The sequence below is a fragment of the Armigeres subalbatus genome, chromosome 2, assembly GCF_024139115.2.
Source record: "Armigeres subalbatus isolate Guangzhou_Male chromosome 2, GZ_Asu_2, whole genome shotgun sequence".
NCBI classification, from domain to species: domain Eukaryota; kingdom Metazoa; phylum Arthropoda; class Insecta; order Diptera; family Culicidae; genus Armigeres; species Armigeres subalbatus.
The window spans coordinates 335,539,463-335,548,009 of record NC_085140.1 but is presented as its reverse complement, the minus strand read 5'-3'; positions in this window follow the sequence as shown (position 1 = coordinate 335,548,009).

The following is an 8,547-nucleotide window of genomic DNA, read 5'->3' as shown; positions in this document are numbered from 1 at the left end:
AATGTCATGTGAATCAAATGGTTCGAATTTGGAAGATTCGAATGGTTTTTGTTTTCTCATGATATTGAACATTTCTTCATATAATGTGACACTAGACACACTGTGACACTTTTTTACGCTGATTTTAAAATCTAAGCGTTTAAACTGAAAAAAGCCACGCGAATTTTTTAGAATTTTTTACGTCGAATTCGGGGTGTAACCAATATTTTAAGAGAATTTTAAAATTTGAGCGTTTTCCTTAAAACAAAATGTTTACGCTATTTTTTCTAATCAGTTTAGGGCTCTAACTAGTTTTTCACAAAGACTATGAGACTTTATAAAAATGTGTTGAAAATTTGTTGTCAAAATTGTTTGTTGCTAAAATCGAATGGGGTCTGCACTTTCATAAAATTGAGTTTATAAAAATGTAAAATAAAAAAAATCGATCATTTTTGAAATTGAAAAAATATAACTTCTTTGTCCATAATTTCTCTATTATGAACCATAGTGCAAGAAAATACATATAATGCTGCCATAACATATGAAAAAAAAAATCGATTTTTTTAGATAATCGATAATGAGGATTAATTTTCAATGACTGAGCATTTTTATTTTTTCAGTGTAAGGAAGGACTGCTCATTATAAAGTAAGTGGTAAGTGGTAATGTTAAAACTTAACGAAAAATTGGTAATTTTCAATCTGTGTGTAAAGACAATGTTTACTTTTGCAGCACACCTGAAAAATTTTGAAAAACCTTAGAAATTCCGAACGATAGGTCGGATCAGTTTATCAACTCGCAGATAAATTCTGCATAACTGGTACAGTGCATTTTGATGGACGACGAGATATATGTCAAATTGGGCACCAGTACACTTCCAGAGCCACATTTTTTCAACGCTGAACAGAGGAAAGATGTTCCTGATGACGTATGGTATATCCGATCTGAAAAAAATGGGGAAAAGGTTTTGGTATGGCAAGCAATTTGCTCCTGCGACTTAAAAAGTTCTCCGTATTTCACAAACAACGGTGAAAATTTAAGAAAATAATGTATCAAAAAACGACTTCTAACCATCTACCAAAAGCATATGGATCCTCTATTGTTTTGGCCGGATGTGACATCGGCTCACTACGCTTCTGCTACGTTGGAGATGCTGATGAAGGGAAAAGTCGATTTTGCCGAAAAATTCCAAAATCCATCAAACTGTCCTGAACTGCGTCCTATCGAAAAATACTGGGCAATAATTACGCGGCATCTTAAGGAAGATGGAAGAGAAGCAAGCTCTGGTAACTGCTTCAAGAAAATTTGGTCTGCGGCACAATGAAAAGTTACGGAAGAAGTTTGCAGAATCTAATAAGAGGTGTCAACAGAAAAGTCCGAGCATTCTTCAGAAATGAGAAGTAAATATTCAAAATCACGTGAATTCGTTCATATGTATGTTGATTAGGGTGGCTCAAAAAACACTTTTTCAAAAATTTTGATGGGCCGCCCTCTTATTCGGTTCTATTTGATGCCCTGATGCTCTGGACAAAATTTCAGCCAAATCGGTCAACGTTTGGGCGGTGCTAAACTCGTCGGAAGTTTATATGGAAAAATGTATGCAGAAACATCCAAAAACAGTGATTTGCAGTTGGACGGTACAATTTACGATCAAGAACAATGATACTCATTCAGTTCTTGTAGAATTAAATACAGAATGTAATGCTGAAAACCGCGAGAAGATTAGAGTTTATTAGGCAAAGATATTAGCATTTTACTGGAGTGTTGTAGGGGTGAATTTATTTCTTTTCAAAGGTAAAAGAAACGAAATTTGCTCAAACCTCACTATAGAGAAATGATAATAACTTAGCCGGGCAAACTCTAATCTTCTCGCGGTTTTCTGCATAACATTCTGTATTAAATTCTTCAAGATCTGGATGAGTATCATAGTGTTTCTTCCTAAGTTGTGCCGTTTAACTGCAATTCACTGTTTTTGGATGTTTCTGCATACATTTTTGCATATAAACTTCCAACGAGTTTAGCACCGCCCAAACGTTGACCGATTTGGCTGAAATTTTGTCCAGAGCATCAGGGCATCAAATAGAACCAAATAAGAGGGCGGCCCATCAAAAAATTGAAAAAAGTTTTTCCCATACTAATTTGAGCCACCCTAATGTTGATTGTCATTTATATGAAGTAACCACATGAATTTGTTCAAAAATAAACATGTTCCTTTGAAAAACAGGTGTCTACTTTCTTTAATGAACAGTCCTTACAATTTTTCCTCATAGTCGCAACAATTATTACCTAAAATATTGTCGAAGATACTAACACGACAAGCCGTTTTCAAGTTATAATTTTTGACAGTGTTCAAGGTTTTTGACGTAGGACTTACGTCTCTCTTCACTATACCGGGTGTCATTTCAATATTTCTAAATCGACCGCGTTACGCTGTGTTGAAAGATTTTGAATGATAATAGCGTTTGTCCCAGTGAACGGATCTCTTCGGAAAACCCCTTAATCGACAGATCTTAAGTATGCCTTTCATATTCATACTTGATATGACCCGAAAAATTTGTTTCAATAGGCCTAAAACTGTTTTCGAAGCAAAACATTGACTGCACTGAAACCTATAAATATGGGTGCTGCTTGTTCCTCGCGTCATTTGTTCGCTTGATTCTGATGGGTGCAGACACCAGCGAATGAGTTGCCGCTGGGTTTGTTGAGAAGGCATAAAATAGCGCAAAACGATTTTTTTCGTTCATTCTAACCGGGACAAACAAAGCCACAGCAGCATCGATTCGACAGCACTCGCAACTTTTCGCAAAACAGCATCGTCCGCATCATCCGCTTTTCGGCCCGCCAGCGCCGAGGCCACCATCAGCCAAAACATGCCAGTACAGCCGCAGAAAATGTTCCAGAAGCAGCCCATTCTACAGACCTGACACCGCAGCAATGCCGAAGAGATACCGGCAGCAGGAGCAGAGTCGAGCCGAAACTAGCCGGCATCAATGAAGAGCTGAGGCCGACCGGCATCAGTGATGAGCCGAGACCGGCCGGCATTGGTATCGAGCCGAAACAAGTTGAAGAAAATCAAGAGAAAGAACTGCAATGTTCTTGAAGAAATCGCGTGTGTGTGAGTTAATTTTCGGCTCTTATCAGGGCCAAGAGAGTTAATAATAATTTTCGCAATTGGGTGGCATTCTTCACTGGTTTGTCGCATGCCGAATTAATGTCGAATTCGTTTTTAAAAAGTTCCAACCTAGGTTGGAACCAGTTCCAACCTAAGTGCTGTCAAAGTGTTTTTTTATTCGCTCAGGTTGGAACTAGGTTCGCACTAGTTCCAACCCCAAAGCTGTCGGGTTCGCACTGTGTTGTTTCACGGTTTCGCACCGGGTTCACCAATACAAATGTACTTCAACTGTCAAAACCACGTGGGTGGGTGGGACTGGGCGGAATAAACAAGCAGAAGGGAGAAACGAAACTGTCTGTTTATTAAAATAAAATGCGCATTGAAAAAAATTTTTTTTGGGAATTTTGTGATATTTGTAATTGTAGTTTTAAATTAAATTATTCCAGTACTGTTGTCTAGATTCAGTTTTAAAAATAATTGTTAGGGAAGTTATGTATTCATAAGTTCATTCAGGTTTTCCTCACATTTTGTGTCCTAAATTAGGTCGGTGGATGGAATTATGTAGTTTAGGAATTCCCCTTGAAACCCGTTCACAAAATCCGCTAGGAATTGTCAGAAAAATATAATTGAGGAATACCGAATAGAATTCTTTCTTATGCAGAATTTCTTTTGAAATTCTTCCAAAAACTCTTTCGTGCGTTTCAGAATTTACTTCAGGAATTCTGCTAGAAATTACTTCAGACATTCTTTCAGTAATTCTTTCTTGAATTTTCAGGCATTCCTCCATATGTTTTCCAAGGGATCCTTTCGAGATGAATTCCTTTGGAAATTCTTCTAGGCATATCTTTGAATACTGTTCCAGGATTTTCTCTGGAAGTTGCTTCAGGAATTAATTTGGAAATTCCTAAAATAAATCCTTCGGGGAATCCTTCTGGAATACAGGAACTTACTCGAAGTTTTCTTCAGGAATTGCTCCGCAAGTTTCGTACATAAATTCCCCGGAAGTACCTTGAGCAATTCCTCCGGGAGATTCTTGAAAATTGAAAATGCACGGGGCCCGAAATCCGGCGGAAAATTTTCCTGAGGTGTGAGGCTACCTTTATCAGGAGAGGTAGCGAGGAAAAAAAATAGCGAATCCTGGAGAATTTTTATTTCATGCTTCTGAGTGTTCTCCAAAAAAGATTTTTGTAGAAATAGATGAATTTTTGTAAAATAGAAAATCTCTTTTACAAGAATTCTATACGGAATTCTTGGTATAAAAATGTGCACGGGATTATTGAATATGATTAAATGGGGGGAAATTTTTCGATCTCCATCTCACTGAACATAAATATATTCATCTCATCGGGAAACAAAGAAATACAGCACCAATTTCGTCGCCTCTTTTTGTCAACATACACAAAAATAATAAACAATCCAAATTCCTTTCCATTGCTTTGCTTTTGATGGGATGAATATCGGAGCCATGAGATGAATTCCAGGAGCAGTTCTATTTATATCCGCCCAAAAGTAAATTCCACTATCCGCAAAAATAAGTTCAAGCACTTGAACATATTTATTTATTTATCATGATCTGATTAGTCAAGGCCAACGCACTGCCAGTGCACTGGATGTCCGCGATCATCTGGATCATATGTTTCGAATCAAAACAAACACGATGCTACGCACACCAACATATCCAATGACAGATGGAACTGAAAATGTTTTTTTATTCAGGGTTCGGGTTGGCACTGACCCAGGTTTAAAACGAATTCGACATAAGGCAATTCGCATCCCGCTGGTTCCATTGAAGAAACAGCACACGTCAAGCGGATACGCTGCATGAAGACAGCTTTGGTTTTGCGCTCCACCCAGGTGCACCCAGCATCAGCCTTACCGTCCGCTGCAACATGACGCAACAGATGGAGATAGAAAATGTATTTCTTTGAAGCAAACGGTTCTTCTGAGAGCCACTGATATATATAATATGGGTGTCAAATCCAATATTCTAGAGATAAATGTTATACGCGAATAGCAGATTTTCAAGATTTTTATAACCGTGACAAAACAAGAACTGTGACAGCGAGGTGGATGAAAAACTAGACTTGACCATGCCTTTAAAGACACTTAATATGTCCAAATTTCTCACATAATCTAATTTAGATAAATAAATCAGTGATAACAGCCCAAACATTATTATATAACAGTTTTCGTGAGCAATTTAAAAAGATATCTCAAAATGAAAAACTATCAATCGATTTATATAGAAAAGCATTGTTTGATACTGTTCGCGCACAAAGCGAACGTGACTGAATGTTCTCCCAAGCTACCAATCCTAAATTTTCTGCACTTCCCAACTGAACAGCAATTCTTAGCTCGATTGCCTGGCTTGTGGCCTGTACCGTGCGAAAAGTCCCGTTAGGAAATAGACGTCAGCAGCGAGCAACAAAAGAAAGAAGAAGAAGCCCATCACGAACGCGTCGATGATGATGATGCTTTGGCTGACAAAGGAACGGGATACAAGACGCTCACTGATTGGCCGACCAATCGGGAAGCAGAGACGATTCAAAATTAAGTATAAAAGAAAAGTGCATTCGCTTACAGAACATTCAGTCGTTCTTATTAGTTGGACCAAACCGAAACAAACAGCCTTTTTCAGACTATAAGAGTTAAATAATGTCCTTATTCAGTCAATATCGCATGGACTCGGAGGCCCTTCAGTCGAAGCTGCGAATGAGCTGCTGCTGGGTCTGACGAAGAGGCATAAAATAGCGCAACGTGATTTTTTTTTCCTTTCATTCTGACCGGGACAAGCCAAGTAACAGTAATATCGATTTGACAGCATTCACACCTTTTAGCAAGGCAGCATCGTCCATACTATCAACTTTTTTCGGCCCGGCAGAGTCGAGGCCAACATCAGCCGAAGCATAGCCATCAGTACAGCAGTAGAAGAAGTTCCAGAAGCAGTCCACCCCACAGACCCGACACCGCAGCAATGCCGAGCAGATACCGGCAACAGCAGCAGAGTCGAGCCGAGGCCGGCCGGCATCAGTATCGATCCGAGACAGGCTGAAGAAAAGCAAGAGAAAGAATTGCGATGCTTTTGAAGAAACCGTGTGTGTGTTTTGGTTTCGAACAAGAAACTCTTTCGGTCAACCAGTTGTCCATAAAAAAGTCAATTTCCGGCTCTTATCAGGGCCAAGAAAGTTAATGAGAATGCTCGCAATTGGTCACCGGATCATCGGTCGGCAGTTCGTATCCCGCTGGTTCCATCTGGAGAAACAACACACGTCGGCACATATCTACACTGCATGAAGACAGCTTTGGTTTCGCGCTCCACCCGGAGCACTCAACATTAGTTTTACAATCCACTGCAACATGACGCAACAGATGGACATAGAAAATGTTTATTTTCAAAGCATACGGTTCTTCTGAGAGCCATTGATAGACTTACTAAAGAGTTCTTAAAGTTCTAAAATACTCTAGAGATAAAATGTTATACGCGAATAGGAGATTTTCAAGATTTTTTCATAACCGGTACATAACAAGAACTGTGACATATAATGAAATAAATCACAAAAAATTCCACTATTAGATGAAAAATCGATTGAGATCTTTTCTGTTTGAGAAATTTTAACCTATATTGCTCGTGATGATTGTTATAATAATGTTTGAGCTGTGATCGCCGATTGTTTATACAAATTAGGTGACGTGAGAGATTTGGATATATTATACATCTTCAAAGGCATGGTCAAGTCAAGTCCTACGTCCACTTCGCGGTTATGTCACAGACATTACCCACTGTTCGTTTTTGTTTAGATCTTTGTAAAAAGTTAGGCTGAAGTCGTAATGGCAAACCAGCAATGATGCAAATTATGTTTTTGGACAAGGGGCAAGTAACTATAAACTTTGCGATAATATCACTCATTGTATTTCGTGATATAAACTTTGCGATAATATTGCAATAGTATTTCGTGATATTTCTAGTATCCATAATTTTCGTCAAACAATGAAACGGTTGCTAGTTCGGTTGTTATGGCATTTGTCAGTTAGTTGATGAAAAACAGTGCTCCACCGTATATGAAACACCTGATTTCTACCTTCCACAGATTCTAGAAAACTTTCGAACCGCATTTTATGTTTCTAATACCATCAAACCAAAATGTGAACCGCAAAGGTTGCTCAAAAAGTAATAGTAATAAAAATAGTTGTTCAGTGGTTTTTTTTAGGAATGTAAAGAAGACCTACTGAAATCATGTGTTGCCCAAAACTGGGTGGACTGTATCGACTTGGTGGCGCTTTCCCAACCAGGGCTCTGCGATCAGTTTACCGTAGATACGACGTAGTTTTTCACTAGTATTTGTTAGTCTTTTTGAATACTGTCAAGAGTTTAGAGTTAGTATCTGTTAGTATATAGAGAATGTATATGCAAATTTTCATCTTCGATCTTCGATTTCGCAGATAATTGCTCTGCTGATACTTTCTTTGAAATTTTTTCATTGATAATCAGGTTTGAACTTGATATAACATTGAGTTTTCCATTTACCACAGAGCTAAAAAAAAACAAATCATTTCTTCATTTTTATCCTTGGGTAGCACGAGTAAAAAAATGATTGTGATTATCGTTGAACTCATGTATTTTTTTGTAATTTTTCGCTTTTTTTCGCATTATTAATTTAGATTGCAATCTGGCATATATATAAAATATCTTTTTGAAGAATGTGCATAGAATAATAAAGAGGAATCCTAAAAGGAATTCCTTTTTGCGTTCTTTAAATAAATCTTTCTGGAATTGTTGGACTGGCACTGTAATTAATTAGAAATTCAGTATGGAATCCGAATTCAACATTCAGTCATTCAGTCCAACAATTCCAGAAAGATTTATTTAAAGAACGCAAAAAGGAATTCCTTTTCGGATTCCTCTTAATTATTCTATGAACAATCTTCAAAAATATATTTGATATATTCCTAATTTAATGGGGATTTCCAGGAATTTCTTCCGAAACACAGAGCTTTTTAGATCAAAGTCGACAAGATTTTCTAAAAAGTCGGATTTGCAAGATAAAATCTAGCTGAGACTTCTTTAGAAGTTCCTGCAAGATCCATTCAAGAAGAATTTATGTATGCGGGGATTTCTACAATAGAGCAGCCCAAAATTCCACTTATTTAGAAATTTCGTGAGTCTAAATGTTTTCCGCGTGATTTTATAAATAAATAATAAATTCCATGAATTTATTTTCATTTCAAAGGGTTTCTCTGTAAAAGTTTTTTTCTGATGAAATTTGTCAATCGATGAAGTTTTCCAGCAGTTCAATCATAAAAAGTTACTCCATCCAAAATCCATAATCCAGTCCAACATTACTGAATCCAGAACCCAAAATATAGTTATTTAATTCATTCCCTTCTATCGTGTATGTGATACCAAAATTTAACTCTGCAATTATTCTTTCAACTTTAAAGACTTTGGAAAGTAAATTCT